Source organism: Macrotis lagotis, chromosome 6 (assembly GCF_037893015.1).
Source record: "Macrotis lagotis isolate mMagLag1 chromosome 6, bilby.v1.9.chrom.fasta, whole genome shotgun sequence".
Lineage (NCBI taxonomy): Eukaryota > Metazoa > Chordata > Mammalia > Peramelemorphia > Peramelidae > Macrotis > Macrotis lagotis.
Window position 1 is genome coordinate 19,124,117 of NC_133663.1, and position 27,689 is coordinate 19,151,805.

Consider the following 27,689-nt stretch of genomic DNA (forward strand, 5'->3'; position numbering starts at 1 on the left):
GCAACAGGAGGGAAGATGATATTAAATTATATTAGCAATTTGCATATTAAGTAACCTCATGCCATAATATATCGTGTGGCAATAGAAAATTTCTGTTTTAGCAAAAGTCATTCTGAAACGTAACAGTTTCATGGTTAGGAAATGGATCAATGGTAATGGAAGAGGGAAAAAATATTCATTCATTAGTATTTTTATTCTGCAAAATTACATAAATTTGTGGTTCATTAAATAGTTGAAGTTACTTTTGCACTTTAAAAATTATTCTATTTCTCCTAATTGTCTAATTGTATTGTCATACAATTTTTGAGTCACACTTTAATGGAATCTATAGATGTCCTATAAAGTAAATATATATATATGTATATATATACATATATATATATATATATATATCTGCTCTAAGAGTTGGGAAGGATTTGAGAGCTCATCTAGTCCAACTCACACATGAATACCCAAATAGCCTCCACTTGAAATTAGTCCCTAATGGAAGAAAGAATTTGTCACCTCCCAGGAGAACCTGCTTTATTTTTGGATAGTTTTCATAACCAAATAACAGAATCATCCTTGGCATTAGTAAGAATTCTCCAATACTGCAAAACTTGTTAGAAATCATTTCAAGGCCAAATCTTCTGTCTCTCTGGAATATGTTTCCATTGCTTTCTGGAGGAGTAAATATTTTGCAAGAGTTTCACTGATATCTTTTCATCTTTATTGTATCTTAAAGCTCTTCCAGTGTGCTTCTTTTCTTATTCCCAGTGAGGCATTCCATTAAACAAAGAATACTTTTTTAAGGAAAAGAAAAAAAAAGCAATAAAACCAATGACTAATTTAAAAGTCTGAAAACATTTATATTGCACAATATCTATATGTGTGTATGTAGTTATATATTTGTGTATGCCTGTGTATGCATGTTTATTACATGTGCATATATTTATATATGTGTGTGTATCCATATAAGCCTATATGTGTATATCTATGTGTCTCCCACATGGGTAAAGCAGCAGAGAAAATGTTCTTCTCATATATCTTCTTTTGGAAATTTGACTGTGTTTTGAAGTTTTGCCAATTCATTTTTGATTTTTTGATTTTTCTTTTTACAATGTTACAATCATTGAGCATATTTTCTTATCTCTGCTCACGTCATCCTGCATTAGCTCATGTAAATCTTTCTATTGAATCTTTGTATTCATCATATTTATTGTTTCTTACAACAAAATAATGTTTATTCACATTCATGTGTCTCGATTTGTTTAGCCTTTCCCAATAAATGAGCATTTATTTTGTTTTCAGTTCTTTACTATAACAAAAATGCTTTCTATAAACACTTTGGCATATATAGACTTTCTTCTCAGTAAGTGGAGAAGTAAATAAATACAGAATATAAATAATATTTGGGTTGCTATGAAAACTTTATGAGCATTGGGACCCAGGAGGTCTGTTCCAGTTTGGACTCTTGCCACTAATTCACTGTAATCCAGGGGAAGCCTTTATCTTACCTCAGTATATTCTTCTGAAAAAATGATAATTATGGGGGTGGCTAGGTGATGCAGTGGACAGAGCACTGGCCCTGGAGTCAGGAGTACCTGAGTCCAAATCTGGACTCAGACACTTAATAATTATCTAGCTGTGTGACCTTGGGCAAGCCACTTAACCCCATTGCCTTGCAAAAACTAAAAAAAATGATAATTATGGATTACATTTTTGCTGCTTATTAACCAGACCAGCCTTGAATAAGATACTGACCTCAGTAGATTCCCCTTTGATTCTCCAAAATATGACCATAGGAATACCATGGTAAAATTGGAAAATACTGGATTTGGAGCAAGAGAAACTGGGTTCAGATCCTGCTTTTACTACTTATGAACTGGGTGACCTTGAGCAAGCCACTAAAACCACTCTGGAACTTAGTTTCCTCATCTTTGAAATAGTGGGAATTGTGTTTTATGATCTTTAATATTCCTTCCAGCTCTGATGATGTGGTACTATGATGCCATGACCCTGTGGTATGATCATTAAGGTATCTTCATTATTTAAGGTTCTACAATGGCATGCATCTAGAAAGATAAACTCTATCAATAATGGAACTAAATGAAAAGACAACTAAATATATAGACTGTTCTAAGAGTTTATGTCAGAAAGCTCTAAAAATAATGATAATAATAACCAATGAAAATAGTAAATATTTCTAGGGTTTGAAAAATCCTTGAAATATCCTATCTCATTTAATCTTCATAATAATGCTGGGAGGGAAATGCTATTATTAATTTCATTTTACACATGAGACACCTAAGTCACAGATAAGTTCATTAATTTGCCCAGGGTCATAAAATTAAGGCATAAGAGAAAGATTTGAACTCAGGTCTTCCTGACTACACATCCAGTGCTCTAAATTCTGTACCAGCCTGTCATTTCTAGGCAATGTTTATCAACATTTATTGAGCACCTACAGTGAGATACTGTACTAGGTACTAGGTAAAATTAAGAGAAAAATCAAGTATTTTTGTATTTGATTACATTCTGCACTTGCTCCTATTCTATAATTTCCTGAATCGTGTTTCTTTGTCTCTGTGTTAAGTTCAGAAGTTTGAGTCCAGCACTTTGATTTTGTTCTCCAAGTTAAGTTTGAAAGTTGTTTCCCTATAAATCACTTTAATTGAAAGAAAATTGTTATCTTTGTAGCACTAGCTGCCCTTATACAATTAGAAAAACTCTTTTAACCTTGAAGGATGTAATTGGATAGCAAGGGAGTCTGATCTGTTACCTCTGCAACACTGATTACCTTCAAGAAAGTCTGGTCTGATATTGCTGTGACACTAACTGACCATATAAGTGGACACCAATTATGAGCTTTTCTAACAACAAGATGGAAGAAAAGGTTGTGGCTAGCCATACATTGCAGACTCTTATCCCCGATCATACTGTTTTCTATCATCTGTGATACTTGAGATTTGTAATCAGTCACATTGTTTTTCTCTCTATCATGCTTCCTGCTCTTTGTTTTCTTATACTTCCCAAATCTACAGATAGGCCAGTACCCCCTACTTCGTGTTTTTTTGACTGACTGGGGAGTTAAGTATTAGTAATTTATTAGTAATTGCTAGCCTTGCCAATAAATTAAATATGTTTAGAACTTTTGTGCCTCAGGTTATCTCAGTTTCATTTGTGACAGCTGCAAGGAATGAGCCTATGCCTATGCTCAACAATATATTCTTATATTCTTTGGGGGAAGCAAAAACTTCATAAAAAGAATAAAATACAAAATACTTTGCAAGGTAGTTGTAGACCAATGGCACCAACTATTGTATGGGAGGCAAGTCATGGAAAATATCATGGAGAAAATAATACTTGAGCTACATTTTGAAGGAATAGAAGGGTCCTATGAAGTATTGATAAGGGAATGCATGCCAGATACGGAGGATGACCAGTGCAAAGACACAAAAATGAGAAATGGAGTGCTATGTGTGAGGAACAGAGATGACTTTTGGGAATGTTTAAACATGAGATGTTATGAGATAGTCCCCTCTGAGCTGACACTTCTTAAATTCCAAATTATACAGGACCATGTTTTACTGAGGTCCCTGTGTATATTTGTACAGTATTGATTTGTTGAGTGGAAGTATCTGCTGAGGTCAGACCCATCAGGGTATTTTACAAGTATAATTTGGCTCTGTGCCTTTTTCTCCTTCTTTCCCTCCTTCCTGGAATGCCCCTCCCACTCTGTCTCGGCTAATCCAACACATCCTTACAATCCCTTTCTACATCAGCATCCTGTGATTCTGTATTATTTGCCATCCAAAATTAGCCTTTTAACAAATTTAATGGATTAAAAAACTCTCCAGCAATTTCTCTTACAGCTTCCATGGCTTAAAAAATGTGCTTAAAGTTGGGTTTTGGGAGGTCTTGATTTTGGTGGAGCTGCTAACATTGAACAGGTGCCATATTCAAGAGAATTGGCTGGGTTTACAGCCTATCTTTTGACTGCTGACTCATTCATCTGTGGTGACAAATTCTCCCACACAGGCTTAGAGCCTATTGATCTTACATATATGGATTCAAAGACCTTTGGATTAACCACTTCTTTATCTGAGAAAGATGTTCCAGGGAGAACTCATATTTTCTCAAAGCACTGCTAGCACATTTTCGGCATTTGTACTTAGACAGATTATACCTACTGTCATGTCCTTATTCCAGGGCTTGAAGTTGGATAAATCACTGGTTCCTTAAATTAAACTCAGAGAAGAGCTTCTGTTACAGACACTGGTTTGACAATCACATTGTAGCTTTTTCCTAGCATCAGTGAGTGGGGATGATATTCTAGTTCCATGGAGAAAGCAGGATGGGTTACTGTGGGAAGGAGCATCCAACTTCCTGAGGAAAACTGTCTGTGGACAATGATGTGATAGTAAAGGCTGCCATATGTGGTTGGATTCAAAATCTGTTGGATCAAATCACTTACCAGTCTTTGCCTTTGAATGGGAATTCTTGCAACCTAAATGCTGTTCAAAGAGGAGGTATTCAGTAAATATTGTTTTACACATTTTTGAAAAACCAAACTTGTGACTTCTTTGGTACAGCTAACTCCCAGCAAGTAACTTTCCTAACCAATGCAAAACAACACATGCTCAAGATTGAATAGTCATGAATGCTGACTCATCTCTCACAATGATATTTTTAAATAAAAATAAGATTTTAAAAAATAAATAATAAATAAAGCAATCAAAATATACTGAAGAAAAGTCATCAAATAATTGTACAAAAAACATCTAGAAATCTCAGGTTAAAGACCTTTATAGGGGCAGCTAGGTGGCGCAGTGGATAAAGCACAGGCCCTGGAGTCAGGAGTAATTGGGTTCAAATCCAGTCTCAGACACTTAATAATTACCTAGCTGTATGGCCTTAGGCAAGCCACTTAACCCCATTTGCCTTGCAAAAATGTAAAAAAAAAAAAGACCTTTATAGTGAATTGTCCAAGGACAGTAAGAATTGAGGAACTGATTCAGACAACCAGGATGAGGTGGGACTTGAACTCAGGATCACCCATATCATTGTGCTTTTTACTGCATGAATAGCAGTTATATCATAAATATTCATTGAATGTTATAGGTCAAGTTAACCTCTAATTTCTGCATGAATTAAAAAGTACAACTGCTAGCATATTCTCTTAGATGCGGTAGCCATGTAAAAGTAATTCTAATAATGAGAGTTTGCATTTCCTTGATGGTGGCTCAAAAAGCAAAATAATATTAATTTGTATGGTGGATAATGCTTTTCCTTTTTTTATTTTTTTTCAATGATGAAGTGTCCAAAAGCTTTTTGGGATGGAATGAGTAAATTTTGAGTATTTCCCTAATATTTGCTCTCATTACTTTACTGCTGGGTTTTCAATGTCAGCTATAAAGAGAATTATTCATCTTCAAAAGAAGTAAACATATACATAGGAGTAAACTGTTCCTGCATGCTTGTGGCATCTTAGTCATACTGAGTTGGTGGGACAAGCAGGCTAGTTCCATTGCTTGAAATTAAAATAGATGAATTTTCCTTTTTCTTTTCATACTTTATAACAGATGTCATTATTAAAAAAAATAAAGCTAATAGTTTAAATATGTGGTCACAGAAACCAGTTTTAAAGAGCCAGGCTAATTTGGGAGACTGTAATGGTTAGAGAGCCAGACTTGAATCAAAAAGCCCCATGTTCTAGAATGAGTCCTGACACAAGCTGGCTTGTAAATCTGGTGGCTCTCAATGTTCCAAACAGATCTCTAAGACTATGAGTCTTACTCATGAGTCATACACTTAGTGGCTATGTGTCCCTGAGCAAGTCACTTCACCCCATCTGCCTCAATTTCCACAACATGAACTCAAGAAGAAAATGGCAAACCATTTTAATAGCTTTGCCATGAAAACCCCAAATAGGTTCACAAAGAATCTGATAGGAGTAAAAATGAATGAAAAGCAACAACAATCTTATTTGTAAGAGCATAATATTTAAAGTTTGCAGAGATTGTGGTGTTCATCCTCATTTTATAGAGGGAGAACCTAAGGACCAGAGATGAGGTGACTTGTCCATAGCAGTGCCACAGGTTAGTAAGTGGAAGCTAGAGGTTTCAAACTCAAATCTTCTAACTCCAAATCCAGTCCTCACTCCACAACCCCCCAGTGATCCCTTCCAGAGCTTGGTGAGGATTTTCCCTTATAGCTCACCTTCTTTTTCTCAATGTTACCTTCCAATCCTTTCATAGATCTGTGGCTCAGTTGCTTTACTTGATATCCAAGTTCCTCTCGGATTTATTCCTTTTTTCTAGTGAGAGATAGCTGATTATATAAATGCTAATCCAAAGTTTTGGTCTGCCCTGTCTACTTCTCTAGCTGCCTCAGCAGCTTTTTAGGGAAAGGAAGCACTTACCAGGAGACTATCTATCATCAGCAGGGAGTCATTTTTCAATCTCTCTTAAAGGAGAGAGCTACCTTCCCTATTCCCTACAATGTTAACTGGAATTAGCATTCTAAATATGGGCATAGCTAGATTAGAACACGTAGAAGGTCTAGCTCCCAGGACAGCTAGAACGTGGTTCCCAGGGTAATGTTCTAATCTACCCCCAGTCCATTGAAAACCAATAGCATCTCTCCTATCAGCAAGTATCACCATGTCAACAACTTATGTCAAGAACGTAGATGAAGATCCCTAACATGTGTATGGAGCTTTAAGATTAATAAAGCATTTTACGTGTTATTTTCTTGTTTGGTTCTCATGGAAATAATTTGAAAGAAGCTGTTATAGATTTTCTTGATGCTAGATCACCACTTGAACTGGCAGTTTTAGCTGGATAGGGTTATTTCACTTCAAAGATAACTCAAGTAGAATTAAAACATCAAAAACATTACTATTGGATGCTGGCAGGGGAAATTCTTTTGTTATTCTCATTTTAAGGTAAAATTGTCAGAATTTTCATGTTTGAATTATACAATTGGTTACAATTTATGATTTAATAGACAATTCTGAGAGAAAATGTAATAGTTACAGGCAGTATTTCAAGTTCTTCCATTTATTTGATGTTATTAGAATTGCCACATAGTGATAGAGTGGAGAGTTCAGGAATTGCAATCAGGAAGACTTGAATTGGAATCCTCTCTGTCCATTTGTGTTACCCTGGGCAAGTCATTTAACCCCTCTTGGGCTAAGGGACTTGTCCTTATTTGTAAAATGGTCATGATAATAATATCAACCTAACTTCTCAACATTGTGAAGCTCAAATGAGATATTCCAAACTGTTGCCAAGATTTCATCTTTTCTCTCTCTCCTGAATATACTTTCTTCTCTCCCTGCTCCAGAATCTCATCTCCTGCCTATATTAATACAATAGCTCTTGATGACTTTGTCTGCCTAAAGTCTCTCCCTGCTCCAGTGCATTCTTCATTCAACCACTTAGAGTGATTTTTCCTAAAGCACAAATCTGTTTCTGTCACCGTGCTCCCCAGCTCAATAAACTCCAGTGGTTCCCTGTTGCCTCCAGGTTCATTTACAGAGAACTCTATTTTGCATGCAGAGATTTTTCCAAGTCTAGCTTCCTATTCCCTTTGCAGTCTTCTTGCAGTCTTTAGTCTTCCTCTTACTCATGGACCTTGTGATCTTGGTCTTCTGGCCAGTTCTATGAACAAAACATCTTTTGAGATCCCATTAGTTTCTCTGACTGTCCCCCATGATTAGAAGGCTCTTCTTCAGCACTCTGACCACTGACCTCCCTAGATTCCTCTAAGGCTGAACTAAAATCCTATCTCTTGCAGGAAGCATTCCCAAATCCTTTTTACTGCCATTCCCTTCCCTCGGTTAATTATTTCCTGTTTTTCCTATATATGTGGTTGCTTTGTACACATTTATTTGCAAGTTGTCTTCCCTGAAAATTGTAAGCTTCTTGGGGAAAGGACTGTCTTTTTTTATATGGTAATGGGATTAAGTGACCTGCCCAAGGTCACACAGTTAGTAAATAACAAGTATCTGAGACTGGATTTGAACTCAGGTTATCCTCACTTCAGGATCAGTGCTTTATTCACAGTGCCACCTAGTTATCCCTATAATTATTTTGAGGCAATCAAGGTTAAGTGACTTGCCCAGGGTCACATGGTTAGTAAGTGTCTGAGATCACTTTTGGACTCAGGTCCTCCTAACACCAGGGCTCATGCTTTACCCAGTGTGCACTACCTGACTTCTCTGAAAGGGTGGTTTCTTTTTGTGTCCCTAGCACAATTAGTACAACAGTTAGCACTTAATAAATAATTATTGAGTTGAAACAAATATATAAAGTGCTTTGCAAACTTTAAATTGCTATATGATATCTATTATTATCAGACTCTATAAAATATATATGTATGGATATATATATATATATCCATACATATATATCTTCCACTTGGGATAGCTAAGGATCATAAGACTGTATATCAAAGTCCATCTAGTCCACAAGTTCTTAACATGAGGTCAGTGAGTTTATTTATTTTTTAATTGATAATTACATTTCAATATGATTGGTGTCCTTTACAACCCTGTTATTTATTGTATGCAATAAAATATCATTCTAAGGAGAGATTTATGACTTCTTCAGACTGACAAAGGGCTCTTGGATAGAAACGCTGTTAAGAACCCTTCCTCTAATTCAAGTGTTTCATTTTAACAGATCAGGAAACAAAAAAATAGCTTTTTCATTAATTCTCTTTCAGCCCAGAATAAGACTTAAGACAACATTGATTAAGCTCCTACTGTTGGAAGAGTATTGTCCTCATGCCGAGGGGGACACACAGTTTTAGAGAAGACAGTTCTGATCATCATGGAGCTTAAAGTTAGTTCAGTGGAAGGGTGAGATTCCAGTATTAACAACTGTACTGCATATAAATGCATTAGAGAGTAGCAAAACAAGACTTTTAGGGAGGTTCAGAGAGAAAACTGAAGTTGGAGTTTAGAATATCCTAAACAATTAAAAATGGTTGTATTTCTTCAATAACCAAAATTTGTCTGATTGACTATTTTTATTTTTCATCCAGCTATTTTAATACAGAGTCAATGATAATTTGATAATTTATTTGTACATTAGTACATCATGAAATATTTTCCTTAATGAATATGATCCCTAGTATGTGTTGAATGCTAGAGATACAGAGACAAAATCATAACAGCTCCTTCTTAATTATGTCCAGAAGAAAAGTTGACCTTTTGACTTTTATTTACATAAAGATTAGAGATTTAAATTAGATTTGAAATAACATTCATGACTTTCTCTATGTTTATATTTCTTTATCATAAGGAGGGAAAGGAACCAAGTTTTACTAAGGACCTACTTTGTGCCTAATACTTTTATAGATATTATCTCATTCGATCCTTACAAGAACCCTTTGAGATAGAAGCTATTATAATCTCCACTTTATATTTGAGGAAACTGAGGCATAAAGCAATAGCAAGTTACATGCCTAGGGACACACAAAATGAGAATTTCATCAGATGAAATATCATTGTGTTAACAATCATTGCTTGTAAAATTAAACAAATTAGTTCAGAGGTGGTCTTTATTTATAAGTCTGGATTATTTAATGAACATAAAAGGGGAAGAGATTTTTATGTATTAGCAGGAGAGAATGTCAATTATAACCAGAAAATCCTCCATTCTAGAGTATGACTAAATATTCTGGCTTGCATTAAAGTTATAAATTACATGAAATGGAATCTTTTATTTCTTAATCTACATGAATGATTCATTAAAGACAATATCTACATATAATATCTATTACCAATTACATAACCAGACTAATTAAAACCCTAAGAACTAAAGACTGAATTGTTCATGATTTTCTGGACTAGAAAAATCTATGCATGGTTAGGCACTTTGTGAAATTAAAAAAAATATTCTCATAAGCTTCTGCCTTATTCAGGCAGTTTTTTAAATTCTTTAAGATATATTTAGTTTCATCCTAAATAGAAATCCACTCAATTTTTATCTTGTAATTTTCAGAAACTGTTAAAAACTGCAACTGATTATAAAGAAAACATCTGGCAAAAACAAGAAGGTGTTTTAAAAGCACATTTAAACACACAGTTGTTGCAACTGTTCTCCCTAAGTGGGGAAAGGAAAACCCCTTTTTAAATTGGAGCAACTGTGCATTAACATTCCTTTCCTGAGCAGAAGAAAAAGCTGCCTGTAGATTGCACAGTGATTCTGATGGGTATATGAGTAGCAGTCTGATTTTTTTCCTTCAGAGTTAAGTGTGTTAGCCAAAGACCAAGCCCTTTAGTTCCACTGGGTTTTCAAGGAAATCATTATGCCAAACACTTCACTAGAAAGGCTTCATCTCCATACAGCAGCCACTGTGACCTGTTTTAGAGATGACATCATTGGGTGTCATGTGGCTTCTTAACAGTTCAGACTCAGAAAGAGATAATCTGTGAAAGCCACTAGAGCTTCATTTCTGACCGTGCTAAGTCTCAGCAAGCAAGGGGAACAGCAGCCCTAAATGAGGAGAGTCTGTACATTGCAGCTATGGAATCCTAGGTCTCATTTTATTTTTTATTTATTTTAGAAGTAATGACCTTTGGCAGGATGAAAATCATTAGCAGTTTTGTACTGAGGGGAGTCTAGTCTTTTATTAGGATCAAGTAGTTGTCTGGAATCCTGGATTCTCAGTGGTGCATGTTTCAGTGTGAAGAGAATTGATGAAATTCAATCTAAATCCAGCTTCCAAAGAGCTCACCACTTTTGATGTTTGAAGATTTCTGCTTATACAGTCTCACTTTGGACTGCTCAAGAGCTGTGCTGGATAACCGAAGGGCAGCAGCAGCACTTTGTTTGTAGTGTGTTAGAGATAGTCTTCAGATAAGTTTACTTTCTAGTGCAATACTTCATGGATTTCTCTCTCCTGCGATCCAAATAAACAACTCTTTTCTTTCAAATGGGCAAGGTTCATTCTCGTCAGCACCATGGAGAGTTCAGGACAGCATCAAATCTTATGGGAGTCTGGCCAGGACAAAAAATCTGACAATGTAAGTCCTCCAAAATATTTTTCATCTTACATGAACCATATTTTCACATGTTACTGAGAAAACATAAGGCCATACTCTAGAGAAGGTCAGAATATGGTAAACTTCGCTTCACTCCCCATGTCAAGGGCAACATTTAATGTTTTTAAACAAGTAGGGTGGATAAATTGGAAATATTTTGCATGACTTTTTTATGATACTATTTTGTTATGAAAATTATTAGTCACTAATTTTGAAAGTGTGATTTTCTTTCAAATTTAGTAATTCATCCAAGGTTAATTTTTTTAAATTTGCATTTTTTGGTCATGTCAATACTTTAACAAGTAAGTAGTGAGAATAAGTTTACTCTCTTGGGATTTTATATATATGCCTCAAGACTTCAGGATACTCACTGGAACACTGAAACAGGGAAAACAAGTCTATTGAGAGCCATGTACATTTTCTTCCAATTTTAAATATTTTCTTTAAGAAAAATTGGCATTGTATAGCTAAAAAAAGATTTTCTGCTAATTATAAAATACAGTGATATAATCTTGTAAGGTTATTGGCATGAACCCCTTTTCCTCTGGCTTTTGTAACATCAACATTTGCAACATCAACATTCATCCTTCATTAGAAAGTATTTGCTTAGCTAAAAGTATACTAGTTAAACTGTTGAGAAAATTAGATTTTTTTTCAAAATGGAAGAAAGTCATGTAATCTTTCCTTAAAATGCCTTAATAGTATGTTTCGTATGTTATAATCAGAAAGGGGGAGAGAAGAGGAGGGAAATGCAGAGAAAGAGAGGTGAGGGAAAAGAGAAAAGGGGGAAAGAGAGAGAAGAGGAAGAAGAAAGAAAAAAAGAAGAAAGAAGAAGGAAAAGGAGAAGAAGGAAGAAAGAATTTTGGATAGGTAGCAAGTTCAGCTAAATTGATAATGTTTATGGAATTATATAATTTTAAATGAATAGATTTAAAATTGGGAAAATAAAGAATTTTTAGAAATGGATCATCTTTTCAAATAAACCTGTACTGTAGGATGGTCAGAGGAAATCTGTTTATGCTAAATCTTTTCTTTTAAAATCAATTGTGAGAAACTTAGTTTTTGATAGTCTTATGTGAAATTTTCTCCCCTCTTGATTTGTCTTCCATTTCAAAGGGAAAAAGAGAAGTCATGTTAAATCAGATTTCTTAGATATGTCCCATCACTTAATTATGTATAATCCTCATAGGTATCAATAATTTCAAAAGAATTACTGGCATTTGTTAGATTAAGCAACTGATTATGCTACTTTTTGAAAATGGCATTTCTATTGCTGTTGTACATAGTATTGAGTATTAGGGAATGAGATTAAATTTCATTTCTCAGACACTTTCCCAGTTTGAATTCCCAGAAAAATATCTGAATGTTTACTTAGTGGGTAACTCAGAATAGATTAATGGTAGAGGAAGTAGTGCGACAGTCTAGGCTACCTGCTGTTTTAGGTTCCTTCCTTTCTTTCTTTCCAACTTATTTGAAAATGTCTGATTTTATAGGGGAGTGAATAGTACCTTTGACACCACCAGGGGGCATGCCTCTGGGGTTTTTATACATTGCTCTTTTAAGAGGAACTGGGCCCTTTCAATACTGCCTGTGAAGTTTGCATAAATCATCCTGGTTCATTAGGTTGTGAAACGGTGATCGACTGGATCCAAGATTTGTGCCGTAATTCGAATCTATTTTCTAATTAGGAATGGGCTGGGACAGCTGCCCCTCATTTAGTAATTCATCCTCTCTTGCTTAACATGCTTCTTGTGTTGCCCTTTTGACAAGACCTCTGGATTTATAACCACAGCTGTTTGGTTTGTAACACGTCGTTTTGATGTGCTGCTCTCCATATTTATTGGATCAGAAATGATTGTTGCAGAGCAAACCACAAACATTTGTGATATCCTCTCAGTCATCCATGAAACCACATAAGTCACCTGAAAGCTAGAAAATGCCTGGCTTTGCCCAGTCCACTTCACAGCCACTCGACTCTGAATCTATAAACATGCCTCTCCCTTCTGCCACCCACCTCCCTCCTCTCTAACATTCTGGTGGTAGCAGATGTTTGGGAAAGTTCTTCAGTTTAGTTGAATGACATTTTTGAATTGCCAGTGTAAAAATGTTCTCCCAATACTTTCTTCCTTGGCCCACAAATCCTCAGAGGATTCTTGTTGCCCACGTGAACTAAAGACTCTGGGGGCCTCATTAAATGCCTGTAAAACATTCCCCTAAGATCCAGTACTTGATAGCCAAACATGACTGGAGCTGGCTTCTCAATCAAATTCAATTCTAGGATTGAGTTTGATACCTCTCTCTGCCAGCCAATTCAATTCTATGAATCAAACTGATCTGGAGACCATTCCTTAGTTTCCAGAATTAGTCCTTCTGAAGGAATATTCCCCCTCCCCCAGCTTCTACATAAGCAATTGTACACACACACACACACACACACAAACACAAACACACACAAACACACTAAAAGGCTATCTTAGTTGCTAATTTCACTTTTCCTCAGGAAACTCCTTTCCAGGTCTTGTCCAGTGGATAAAAACCTAGAAAAAAATTGACCTAAGAAAGACCCAAAAGTTGTTAAGTCATTGGAAGAGGGCTGAGTTTAGGCTATTAGGGACAGGAGTGTTGTAGCAATGCATTGATTTGATTTGAGTAACAGGCTTGTTTTGCAATGCTGGATATGTGGACATTAGAATTCAGAGGCATTGCACTATGTTATCATACCATCAAAACTGGATGGGACTTAATGATCTCGTAGTTCCATAGATTAGAATAAAAAAGATGTAGAGAGAAAATTTACTCATATTCCTCAATCTCTCTTAATTTGGCATGTTTGATGTATTGATTCCTTTTTCCTGTTGTTTTCTTTTCCTAATGTCATTCCCATTAAACTTAACTTTTCCTTGTGACAATGAAATAGCTAAATAATGCACATCTCCATGCACACAGTCAGACACATACACTCACACACACGTGTGTGTACGTGTACACACCTGTCATGTATGATATAGTGAGACCAAGTCTGGTCCTGTAGCCTACCTACCACATATCTGCTGAGATATTTTACCATGAGTGTCCTAACTCCTAATTGATGATGTCACTAAACAGAGGTCTGATGTCTTTTGGTCTTCTTTTACTTTACATTACTGAACCTTTATGTAAACTAACCCTTTGTTTCTTCTTCCTTCATTATATAACAGTTCATACATGTCTCCTCAAGTTTCTCTGATTTATTCACATTTGTTTCACTATATTCATATATAACAGTATTTCTATTCTCCAATTAATGGGCATCCACTGATATATGAAATTGTTGAACAATGATTAGGTCTTCTCAGCCTCTCTTTTTTAACCCCATTCCTGTTACCTTATTTTCACCACCTTTCTCAATCCCATCACATGAAATCATCTTTTTTTTATTATTATGTATTATGGAAATTCTGGTTTTGTTCCATTAATTGAAAATTATCTTTAAAAAAAGATAAAGTAGTGAGTTTCTAATCTCTAAAAAAATATTTTAGCAAAAGTTGAATGATTGTGTATCTGGTATGTTGTGGAAGAAACTTTTGCTTTGGGAGAATAGCTGAACTAAATGACCTCAAAGATCCCTCCTATTTCCCAAGATCCCATTTTTCCTATGATTCAGATGCAGTTTAGACAAGGTAAACAATAAAAACAGAAAGAACACTGAGTGGATTGCCTTATATAAAGATGGTAGGTGACTCTTGAACAACTGATTTTCTGGGGTTCATATTTGATTATGAGAGCGAAAATATCATTTGAGGGTATCCTCCACTGAGCACTTTTGGATTAGGTAGGAAAGAAAGAGAAGAAAGAGTTGGGAAACAATGAAAGGGATATCAAGAAAAAAAGAGAATGTGTGAAAGGGCTACTGAAGAGAGCACAGAATTTAAGGTTCTAAGGGAATTACCCTCATACTCAATGGAGTATTGTATCCTGAGGACTGAGGAAAGTTTAGCAAGGAGGCACAGGGATGATTAAAAATCACAATTGGTGGTTGTGAGGACAAAACAGAGAATCTATGATAAAAGGTTAAAGAACTTTATATTATTACACTTGGAGAAAAGAATAATAGGTCAAAGGAAGGGAAATAACCATTCCTTTATAAGTAATTTAAATCAGTTTAAATTCTGATGGACATGACTTGAAGCTCAAATGATGCAATTGAAATAATAGTAGATTTGGATTTGGAAGTCTGAGTTCCAATCCCATTTCTGCTACTCACTCTTTGTGTGACATTGAACTAATAAGTTCCATGAGGCTTCTCAATTATAGAAGAAAGGGGTTGGAGTACATGGACTCCTAGGTCCCTTCTAGCCTGAAACTGTGTTCCTATAAACTAGAGTATGATGTGTTCTTATAGCCGAAGGTTACTTTGACATTAAATAAGGATCTTACAAACAAGTAGATATTATTTGGAATGTAGAAGACTGGAGAGGGAAGTTAGCAGAGCTCAAGTTTTATCCTTCCCCCTGAGCCCAGTGGATCGTATTGACTGAGCAAATCACCTGACCTGCCTGTTTTTCCTTACCAACCACAACTGCCTCCTTATCAGTCTCAAAGGAATACTGAGAACGAAGCTTCATGAGATAGTGCTATGAGGTCTTTGGAATATAAGGTAGCATTATCACATTATTATTTTCACAAGCTGTTAACTCAAAAGAAAAAAAAAGAGTGAAAACTTAACACTAGGGAGATCTTTGGCATGTTGACAGTTCCATTTTAGCTTTGAAGCCTTTTGGAGTGGTGCCTGTTTTTTTTTTCATGGCACCAAATAGCTCAAAGCTCTCATTTTCAGTGCCCATAATATTGTCTTTCCTCAATGACAGAATTAGGTGATTGTAAAGGATGACGTCGTACCACAGTTATTTCCTTCAAAAATCACACCGTTATGAAAGGGAAAATAGAATGGAACAAATGCAAAGCAATTCAAAACTTGCAAATGACAGCTGGTACGTCCCTTCCTCTCGTAGCAACTTGGGTTCATAGAACAGGTCTATGAAGCGAGAACGAACAACTCTACAGATACTCTTTTCTGTTTGTGGACAGCTGGCTTTTTATAAAGAGTTCTTCCTTTTCATTAGTAGGCCTGCCCGTTTGTAAAAAGACCAGCCTAATTGTGAAGTGGCACAAGGGCCTCACCTGAGTTCAGAGCACTGTTTACATTGTTCAGAGCATCCCAAAGTGGCAGTATAAGTTGGAAGAGGACTTGAGGTCATTAAAAATTTGTGTATTTCTCATAAGCAGAATAAGTAAAGGAATTAATGAAATATGAAGACTTTTATGACATAATTTTCAAGCATTTACTAAAATATATAAAAGCAGTAATACTGGTTAGAAAATTGCACGGTAATTGTTTATTTTACCAGAAACTAAAGCTAATGTTCTAATGGTTCTGACAACTGAGTTTTCCAGGTCTAGATAGGGCTATGGGATCTGGATCAAATCACTTAACCACTAATTTCCTTAGATAGTCCTCTAAGACTAATCTACAGAGTATTTGCAGACTTATAGTGGTGGAGAAAGTTTCTTTAGTTTGTAAGTTCCCCATATCAAGGAAATCACAGGTCAACTTCCTTCCCACTCAGACTCATATTCACTCAATCACTCACATATTAACTTTGTTCATTTAATTCTGAAATCATTAAAAATAAGAGTAGCATGATGTTATAGACAGAGGGCTAACCCAAGGGTCAGAAAGATCTAGGTTCAGTCTGCCTCTAACATATATTGCCAATGTGACCATGGGTAAAAGACTTTAACTCAGTGCCCCCTGGAATTCTGACATTCTAAATAACAGAGCTGCTAACAAATCCAAACTGTCCATTTTCTATACTTTGAATTTTCCCTACATCTTAAAATTGTCTTTTACTTCACTTTTACTTGAAGCACCTTGCTGTTTCTGAATTTTAACAAAAGAGTTACCATGAAAACTTAACAAAATATATGGTATCTACAGATGCAAATTCAGTACAATATTTATTGAAATTGACTCTGTCCAAGGTGCTAGACGAACACTGGGGATAAATAACAAGATGATAATGCATGGCCTTGCCTTAGAAGATCTTTGAGTCTTTTAGAATCTTGGAGTTTTTGGAAAAACCATTTGATTTCAACTTTCACTCTTTTACTTATAGAATGGAAGCCAGTATGCTTCCTTAGTATTAGGATTAGGTCATATTTTTACCTTCTGCTTGGCTAGCATTAATTTTCATATGTTTTACTGTATGACCTAGTAGATATAAGACCAGGAAGAATCTTTGGTTCAGCCTCTTTTTCCTTTACTCTATTAAAGATATTATCCTGATAAACTCATGCCTTGGAGGACTCCCATCAGTTATTGACTTTATCCTTACCCAGGAGCTGCTGAATAAATCTGAATAAAATCATGAAGCCAGGCTACATTTTACATTATTTAAATGTTATAATCCCAACTAGACCCTTGTTGTGACATAGTAATCCTTTTATACCTACCTAATTAACTCACTATCTCATTCACCACAGTATTTTTTCCAAATCTTTTCATTTTCCCTCTAACCTCTCTCCCTTAGGCCCCTCTCTCACCCCTCTCTAAGCTGAAAAGCTTTTCTCATGTTTCATTGAAAAAATGAGGTTATTCACTAAGAGCTCTCTCTTTTCTATTCCTCAGCTCATCACTCCAAATAGCATTTGCTACTTTCTTTGTTAACCCCTCCACCCATATGAAGAGGTGGCACTTCATGACAACGCAAATTTTTCTACATGTACAAGTGCTCTTATTTTGTCTCATCTTTCCCTCTAGTTTCCCCTTTCTATTATCACTACTCTCTCATAATCTTCAATTTTTCTTCTTGATACTTCATTACTACCTCCAATATACCCCTGTCTCATATCTCCAAGAAATTTTCACTTGATGCATCTTAGCTTATTGGCTTTCATCCTTTATCTCTTCTTCCTTTTGCTAATCACATCTCCACTCATACTATTCTCACTCTTTTATTAACTCTCTAATTAACTGACTTCTGCATATCTATGTCAAATAGATGTTCTATAGACAAAAATCAGAATTTTTAAAACTCTTCCTTCTAGCTAATACTATTGAGGGTAACAGCAATCCTCAGTTACTGAGAATCAGAACCTAGATGTCTTCCTTATCTCCTCAGTCTCTCTCCCCCCTCCATACAATCAGTTACCAAGTTCTGTGAGTTCTGTCTTCATGGCATCTTTTACCTATGCTCTTTTTACTCTTCTGACACTGTCATTCATGGTGGCCACAGGAGAATCAATGGCAGTCCACAGGGTGGTGTAGATGCTGCTAAAATGATTTGGTATCTCTCCTGTGTCTTTATTACAGTCTTCACACTTCAAGTATGAAACTGCTCAACTTATAAGATCTTAGGAATAAACGTCTCAAAGACTTCTGAAAACATCTTCAGTCTGAGATAAATACAAGAATCAGTCTGATTACATTCAGTCAGAAGATAATTACTACTTCAATTCTTGAAAATCAAGATTTCCTTAGTCCCACTATTCCATGTATTGGCAGATTGTAATCTTCCATGGCTTAGGAGAGGATCTTCTCTCCCTCCCCTTCCCATTTCCTCTTTCTCCTCTATTTCTCTCTTCCCCCACCTATCCTCTCCTTGATCCCTCTCCCCCCCCCCTTCTCTTCTCTCTCCTTCTCTTTTTTGCCCTTTTCCCTTTCAGTGGGATTTTATTCCTGAGACCTTGCACCTTTCCCTTTTAATATTTCAAGATGAAAGGGTCTTCGAGAAATATTACACTTCATTCTAACCCTAGCTTCTAAGTTTGTTTTTTGATTGTTTACAATCATAGCTTCTTGAAGGACAGAAAATAAGACATTCTTTTGTGCAATTCTGCTTCCTTGTTTGTGATGGGTATGGATCAGAAAGGAAAGCATCAATTCTTTCATTACTGGAGACTATCCACACCATCACACAGAAAGCCTTGGGGTCTTTATGAACATCTCTGGGCCACTAAACCTATTCTCTATCTCTCCTGATGGGATCCAGTGTTATATGAATGAATGAAATTTAAAGGGCTTGATTTTTATCCCCAACATTTCTCTATCTTCCATGCTTCGACTAATCTGAGTTGTGGCCTAAAGCCATACTGTTCTTTGGGGAGTTCAATGTTGACAATATAGTGTAGCAGTCAGACAAGAAGGATTATAAATCAAACACAGGAAGTGTTTAATGCAAAAGTGATAAAAGACAAATAGAAGACTCTCCTTCTTTGCCTCTCCTTCCTATTCCCTTTGATATCCTAAGCATAAATTAACTCCTAGACTTAGAAAGCCTATTAATTTCAGGATAACTCTCAGGTTGCTGGAACTCCATATTGGAAAGCATTTAGATGCCTTTTATCTTTGTCATTGTGTATGTTTACATGGAATATGCTGCCAAATTATTTCCATCGTGATCACAAATCAAAAGTCCACCAAGGCAAAGCAGATTTCTAAACTATAACAACTTTCTTTCAATGTATCCAAACTACTTGAGAATTCTCATCTTTCATTCTGTCTTAAATGGGAAAAACCCTAGATATCTGAGCTCAGGTGCTCATTTCATCCAAAGTGAAATGGACAAAGGAGATAACCAGAGATGTGTAAAGAGTAAGGTTAAAAAAAAAACAAGAAACTTCAGGGCTAAAGGAAGAATTCATAGACTTAATCTCTTTTTAGCACCTTTGAGAATGTGTATTCAACATTGCAATAGTCAACATGTAATTAGAAAATATTAAAAATGTATGCTGCTTTAGGTGATATGCATTTATTAAGTCTATATAAGAATCAGGGCTTTCCTTTGCAAGGAGACCACAATGAAATCATTTAAGAGTATTTGCTTTTCATCTGGGACCAAATTTTGTTTTTAAAGGTTTAAAAGTATAAAGGAGGGCAAGACCTGTTTAGGAATCTAGGTTTGAAAAGCCAAACAAAAACATTCAAATTTGCCTCTGGAATTCTAGGATGATCATAGAATGAGATGATTCATTCATGATAAAGCATGAAAGAGTGAAGCATGAGTGAATTGCCCTGTCAGTGCCCTGATGGATTAAATATATTTTATTTCACCTGTGAGAGGGTAAGAAGTAATAATCAGAAGAGTCACACATTATCAACCTTGTTCATTTATTTTCTTTTAGGACCATTCTCTTCATTTGTGGATATAAGGAAAGAGAAGCAAGGAACCAGATAGGTGGGAGTCAGAGGCTCACTTTTCCAACTGCAAAATGCAGCACATAAAAAGTTTGTCTGGGAAAGACCAGATTGAAATCAAATTGAGATTACTAGATCTAGAGACAGAAAAGTACCTGACATAGCAGGATGGATGGATAAGAATGGATGGATAAGGACTAAAGAGATTTACAGTAGATAGTCTAAGACCTGGAACTAACTGGGATAGCCTATGGCCTAGAGTTTCTTTCCATACCTGGATAATCTGAAGTTCAGACAAATAAAAAATGAACTTAAAGTACATTCCTAACTCTTTGATAATAAATAGGATTAGATTTAGCAAAATGCCTCATTATGCTTTTTTATGAGTCTTTGAAACTCTGCATAAATGTTTATCCATATCTTACAGAGAATAGATACCTAAATCATATATATGTGTATATATATACACATATATATGTGTATACACACACACACACACACACACACACACACACACACACACACATATATATATATATAGGCAACCAGGTGGCACAGTGGATAGAGGACCAGTCCTGGAGTCAGGAGGACCTGAGTTCAAATCTGACCTCAGATACTTAATATTTACTTAGCTGTGTGACCTTGAGCAAGTCACTTAACCCCATTGCCTTGCAAAAGCCAAACAAGATAGATAGATAGATAGATAGACAGACAGACAGACAGACATATGGACAGATAGACAAATAGAAAGATAGATAGATAGATAGATAGATAGATAGATAGATAGATAGACAGACAGACAGACAGACAGACAGACATATGGACAGATAGACAAATAGAAGGATAGATAGATAGATAGATAGATAGATAGATAGATAGATAGACAGACAGACAGACAGACAGACAGACATATGGACAGATAGACAAATAGAAGGATAGATAGATAGATAGATAGATAGATAGATAGATAGATAGACAGACAGACATATGGACAGATAGACAAATAGAAGGATAGATAGATAGATGATAGATAGATAGATAGACAGACAGACATATGGACAGATAGACAAATAGAAGGATAGATAGATGATAGATAGATAGATAGATAGATAGATAGATAGATAGATAGGAAGTTATTCTTAACCCTTTGTGCATGTCATGAATGGGAAAAACCCTAGATATCTGAGCTCAGGTAGATATCTGAGCATGGTAGAGTCAACTTGAACCAATTGGGAGCCAATTGTTAAATTTTCACACCTCAGAAATTGATCAACTATAAACCAAGTTTTGATCTATTATTTTCTCGATTGTCTGGACTTGAGAAAGTGATGGTGAAAATGTTAATAATGCAGATTAAACCTAGACATGTGTCATGCTTACTTTTTTTCTCACAAGAGCTACATGTTAAATATTACCCAGCACATGCTTGCAATGGACCCTTTTGATTTGTTTGATTAAATTTATTGATCCTAACTTAGAAAAAATTAATTTAAAATCTATAAATTAAAAGACAGATAATTAAAAAGTAAACTAATTATGTTGAAACACAGTTATCAGAATATATGTATAGATGTATGTATGCACTGCCCATATGTGTGTACATACCTATATCTAGTCATATGTATTTTGTATTGTGTTTATACACATACTTATATAAATGCAGCATATTTATATATCACAGATATACATATATGTATAATTTATGTTAAATTATGTGACTCAGCTGCACAAACAACCATGCTTTCATCATCAAATATACATATATGTATACATGCACATGCATGTGTATATTAAACATACATACATAATTCTACGTATCTTACTTGGTAGATATATTATATACAGCATATACATATGGTTATATATGCTATATAATTACATATAGTTTATGTATATGGCTTGATACACTTGTTATATATGATTAAATAACATGGTTTTACATATAGCATATATAGCATATATAACTACATATAGTTTATATATATTTAAATTGGTAAATATACTATATATCTTTGTTTCATATATATATTTATATATGATTATGTAATATATGGCTTTATATTTAGTATATATAACATACATAGAGTTTATGAAACATGTTTTATATACTTTTATATAGCTTTATGCTACAAATAACTATGTATTGTTATATATTTAGGTATATAAAACTATAATTATTTATCCAACTATCTATTCACCTATCCATTCATCTATCTGCCTATCAATCTATCTATCATCTATCCATCTATCTATAATCTGTCTGTCTATCTATCTATCTATCTATCTATCTATCTATCTATCTATCTTATCTATCTATTACAAATTCCCAGCAGCCTACGCTGATTGATGTATATCAAGCATTGATTTCCTTATTACACACTGATGGAAATTTTATGTCATTGAAGAGACTACTTTTTCCCTCATGTAAAAATGCCTCTATTTGTAGTTTATGAGACGATAGACTATCCTACACTTAGGCCATGTTCTTGACCTAGGCTTGAACTTTATTCTGCTTTATCTAGAGATTTTTTTATCTTTGGAAGTATATGTATTGATATGAAAACCCCCAAACTGGATGATAGGAGAACCCATGTAGCCTACCTTTGGGGAGGCACCTATTTTCTTATGCTGGAAGAGATATCATGAATGTTTGTTTATTTAAGAGAACTATTTTTCCCATCATGGTCATATTTTTCCCTTTCTTCTGCTTATTAGTTCCAGTTTCTCCTATATTGATCTTGTCTGTAAAGATTGTTTGCATATTTTCTTCTCTAATAGACTGAGATCCACAAGCAATTGTCCTTTGTCTTACTTTATATCTCTGGTAGAGGTGTTTAATTGATGCTTAATCTGGCTGTCTGATAGATTTAGAGCTTGAAGGGACCTAGAGAACAAGTACTAGGCTGTCTTTTTAAAGATTTCATAGGTATGTGAACTCAGAGAGATACGTTAAGCGACTCGCATAGCCATAGTGTTAGTGTCAGAGCTCATTTGTGAGCCAGTCTTCCATTTCCAAATCTAGCATGTGCTATTGCTGATGCAGAGTGATTGATTATGAGACAGTTAGAGGAAGCATAGAAAGACCACCACCAAGAATCCACTGGGCCACAGTGGTGTGGTTTCCCCATATGCATTTCTTTTTTTTTTTAGTTTAGTTTAGTTTTGTTTTGTTTTTTGCAAGGCAATGGGGTTAAGTGTCTTGCCCAAGGCCACACAGCTAGGTAATTATTAATTGTCTGAGGTCGGATTTGAACTCAGGTACTCCTGACTCCAGGGCCGGTGGTCTATCCATTGTGCCACCTAGCTTCCCCCCAATACGCATTTCTACCCCCTCTCCATCTGTGCACTCTCATGGTTGGACTTGCATCCAAAGAAGGCTGCCATGGAAGCGTGTCTCCTGTGGGTTCTCTTTGTTGTGTGCTATGTCTGTGTCCATGTTAGAGATCTCCTCAGAGGTCTAGGCACGTCAAGCTCCTGGGGAGTGTTTGGTCGAGGATGATTGGAATACCCCAGGTACAACTGTCACTGCATATTTAACATGAACTTCTGAGACCATGCTCTTTTCCTCATGGCATACCTGTGACATATTCTTCCTATTATTGACAGCATTAAAGCCAAATCTTTTGGGCCTATAGGTGTTTGCTGAATCTGATCTATTCCATCCTATAGGATAAAACCAGAAAAGCTCTCAGACTCTCTTTGTGATAAGGTTTTGAATTAGAGTGCTCCCAAGGGGATCCTTTTCTTTCCCATCTTTAGTTTAATAAGAAAACTATTTAACAATAGTAATTAGTTTGGATTATAGCATTTTAAGGTTTACAAAGTGCTTTACATATATTGTTTCTTTTGATCCTCACTATAAACCTCCAAAGTAGGTGATATTATGTCTACTATACAAACGAGGAAATTGAAGTTGAGAATAGCTAAGAGCCTTGTCCTGGGTCACATAGCAAGAAAATGTCTGAGGTAGGATTACTCTCAAGTCTTCCTGATACCAGGCAAGTGCTCTGTCAATGGATACCAGCCTAAGCATTTATATGGGAAGCAACAAGGTGCATTGCCCTTGTGTTCAGGAAGACTTGGGTTCAGATCTTGCCTCAGGAATTTGTTCTAGCTGATTGACCCTGGGAAATTGATTTACATTTCCTAAATCTCAGTTTCTCTAAATAGAGAATAAGAATAGAAGCCATATCATAGAACTTGTAAGATTCTAATTATACATACATGCTCACAAATATACCCACACTATAAAGTGTATATGCATATATATATTCTATATATAACACATGTGTAAATATATGTGTTATATATACACACACACTATAAAATGCACATTATACTCTATATAAACACATAAACTTATATACATAAATATGCATATATAAACATACACACATTATCTCTATGTGTATTTATCTATCTCTGCTATAAAGATGATGGTTAATGGGTATGATGGAAGATGCTGCTGTCCCCAGAAGTCTAGGTGTCTGAATTATCAAAAGAGCCTAGTCATTCTGAGAATGGTAGCAGGTGGCAGTGGGTACCCAAGGCCTGTTGCTGACTCCTCAGGTTGATATATGGGGGATAAGATCCTTCCATTCCAGGTGCCATTGGGAGATACTGCTACACTTCTCTTACCTCAGGATAAGGAGTGGATCTCCTAAAACTGCAAACTTGAGTTTGGGATATTGTTTTTGGCAACTTGAAAAATTTGGAGATTATCCTCATTTTACTACTACCAGGATGTTTATAGAATTTCATCTTTCCATAAACATTAAATGCCAATGGACAGCCAGGGTTTGCCCGTGAATTTGCAATGAGTTTTGTAAAAGATAGAACTACTAACAAGATACTTTTAAAATGTATCCCCCCCTTGCTTGAGCAGTAAAACAGCTTTAGAGATCGTAACTTGAGAATATATGGGCATTTATTTATAGCCTACCTTTTGGCGGAGATCTGAGATGACATTTTTCTTTTCAGCAGCACTCTCGAGTGGCACAGCATGATTTATAACTTTATTTGGATATTGTCTGCATATGCTGCAAAAACTTGAAAAATTATACAAATCCTGCCAAATACATTTAGTTATCTTTCTAGATACTAAGAGTTCCAACTACAACATGTTAAGCACTTCATACAGATCTACAAGGAAAACACATGCAGCTACGCACACATACACACACATGCATGTGCACATGCACACTTGTCCCTTTATCCAGAGAAGCCCAGAATTCTAAAATGAACTAGATTTTAAGGCAGAATCTGTTCTTCAGATTGTCACTGGGCCTTCCAGAGTCTCTCCAGGTGAGCTGGCACTATGGTATACTTGGAAAAGCCAATTGACTGTGAAATTCAAGCTCTGTTTTCTAAGAACAGACCCGGAGTTTGAGCTAGAATTGTTGTTATAATGACCAGAACTCCAAGAATGGTATTGTTAACTAGGGGATATATTGATGTTAAAACAATATTTTTAATGACTGCATTTCAATAAAATTGATTTCCTTTGTAATTAATTCTATGCACTTTATTTTATGTATTTAAACACATTTTTCTGAGATGTCCATAAGCTTCACTAGTTTGCCCAAGGGTCCATGGCACACAAAAAGGTTAAGAGTATGTGCCCTAGTGAAATAAAATTTTTTGATTCACCAGGCTCAGAGGATTCAGAAATAGAAGAGACCTTGGAGAACATCTAGTCCATCCTCTCATTTTTATAGATGAAGAAGTCATATCCCAGAGAGATGAAAGTGACTTGCCTGAGGCACATAGGGAGAAAAAGGTAGAAGCTAGAATCAGGACTTAGAGCCAGCTCCTCTGAGCTGATGTCAGCAATAACATTCTAACACTGGGGACTCTTCAAAAGTCAATATAATTGAAAGTGGAATGATTTAAAAATATTTTAAAAAGAGTGGAATGATTTCCCTGCTCCAGATGTCTCTAAGCAAAGACTGAAGCATGTTACTCAGTATGTTAGAATCACTTGGACTATGCAGTCATTAAAATCTATTCCAAGTCCCCAAACCTGATTCTATGAAATCAGCATCTTTTCCTTTCTTTACATTGCCTATTTCTAAACAATAAATCTTGAATTTAAATATAGAATAAATAGAAGTAGTGGATAGAGTGCTATACTTGGAATAAATGAAACCTGGATTCTATTCCCCCTCATTTGCTGGAAGGTTTAACCTTAGTAAATCTTTTAAATTCTCTGGGCCCCAGTCTTCTCACCTGCAAAATGTACTAACGTTATTAATAGCAACAACTCCAAAAGATTGCTATGAAGATTCAATAAAAAGTGTGTAAAACATTTTTCAAATGTTAAAGGGTATATAAAGTAAGTCACAATTATCTCAGAATTGTCAGTCCTTAATAAAATAATGCCATTATATAATACAAACATCAAAAAACAAATGAGAAAAGTTTTCTACATATGGAACTTAATGGTCAAATTATTCTCCAACTGAGAATTTCAAATGCCACCACCCATGAGACTTCTGTTCTCTCACTTCAGACTCTGATTTCAATGTCATGGGAACCCATAAATTTTTACATAGGGTTTCTGCATTGGACAGATGTTGCTAGTTTTTGAGATGTTATATCTTTGTAAATATCTATAACACATCCAGAGATTTGGATAAAACTAGAAACCACAACGCTGAGAGATGACAGGATAAATTAGAGTGGAGAAATATCAGGGGCTTACATACTCACTTTGCATACCACATTGTATAGTTTTGTTCTTATAGATTCAAGATCTCTCCTCCTACATTGATTTGCCCTGGCAGAATGAAAAATAAGATCGTAGAGTTAGATGTAGAAGTCATGTAGATGTCATTGAGGAAGCCAGATGGCTCAGCACTGGGCTGGGAGTCAAGGAGAGCTGAGTCTAAATCCAGCCTCAGACACTGACAATAAACTGTGTGATTCTGGACAAGTCACTTCAACTCTAGTTACCTTGATGCAGTGGAGAAGGGATGGCAAACCACTGCAGTATCTTTGCCAAGAAAACTCCATGGCTTAGTATGGTCCATAAGGTCACAGAGTTGGACATTAACAAATGACTGAACAGTAGGAGGTTGAGTCCAGACCTTTCATTTTATAGATCAAGAAGACCCAGAGATGAATGGACTTCCCCATGGTCACACAGTGTGTGGATGAGCCAGAATTAGACCATAAATTCCCTGACTCCAAATTCAACATGCATTTTCATGTACTACACTATTATGATATTAAGGAATAAGAATGTCTCCCAAATAAAATTATAAGCAACTTTTATCCATATAACTGATAGCCAATATTTATCTTGTAGCTGGGTCAATATAGTTCTCTTCAATACATTTGACTATGTGACCTAGATACCCTCGCATTCTAGTCCTCTGATGTCTTAAGGAATGAAAGTGACTCAAGGTTCTCTAAGATGATGCCAATGGAACCCAAACTCTGGCAGCTTCTACCATGGAAAGCTGCATGTCTCTA

The 27,689-nt window shown here is 35.6% G+C and overlaps 1 long non-coding RNA gene across 1 annotated transcript; it reads right to left on the minus strand.

The window, feature by feature from the left end:
- Positions 1-10,577: 10,577 nt before the first annotated feature.
- Positions 10,578-26,993, minus strand: LOC141490684 (uncharacterized). Its single transcript, XR_012469312.1, has 3 exons — positions 26,925-26,993; positions 25,156-25,252; positions 10,578-10,994 (listed from the first exon to the last, which is right to left on the minus strand). It is a non-coding gene; the product is annotated as an uncharacterized LOC141490684 (long non-coding RNA).
- Positions 26,994-27,689: the final 696 nt, after the last annotated feature.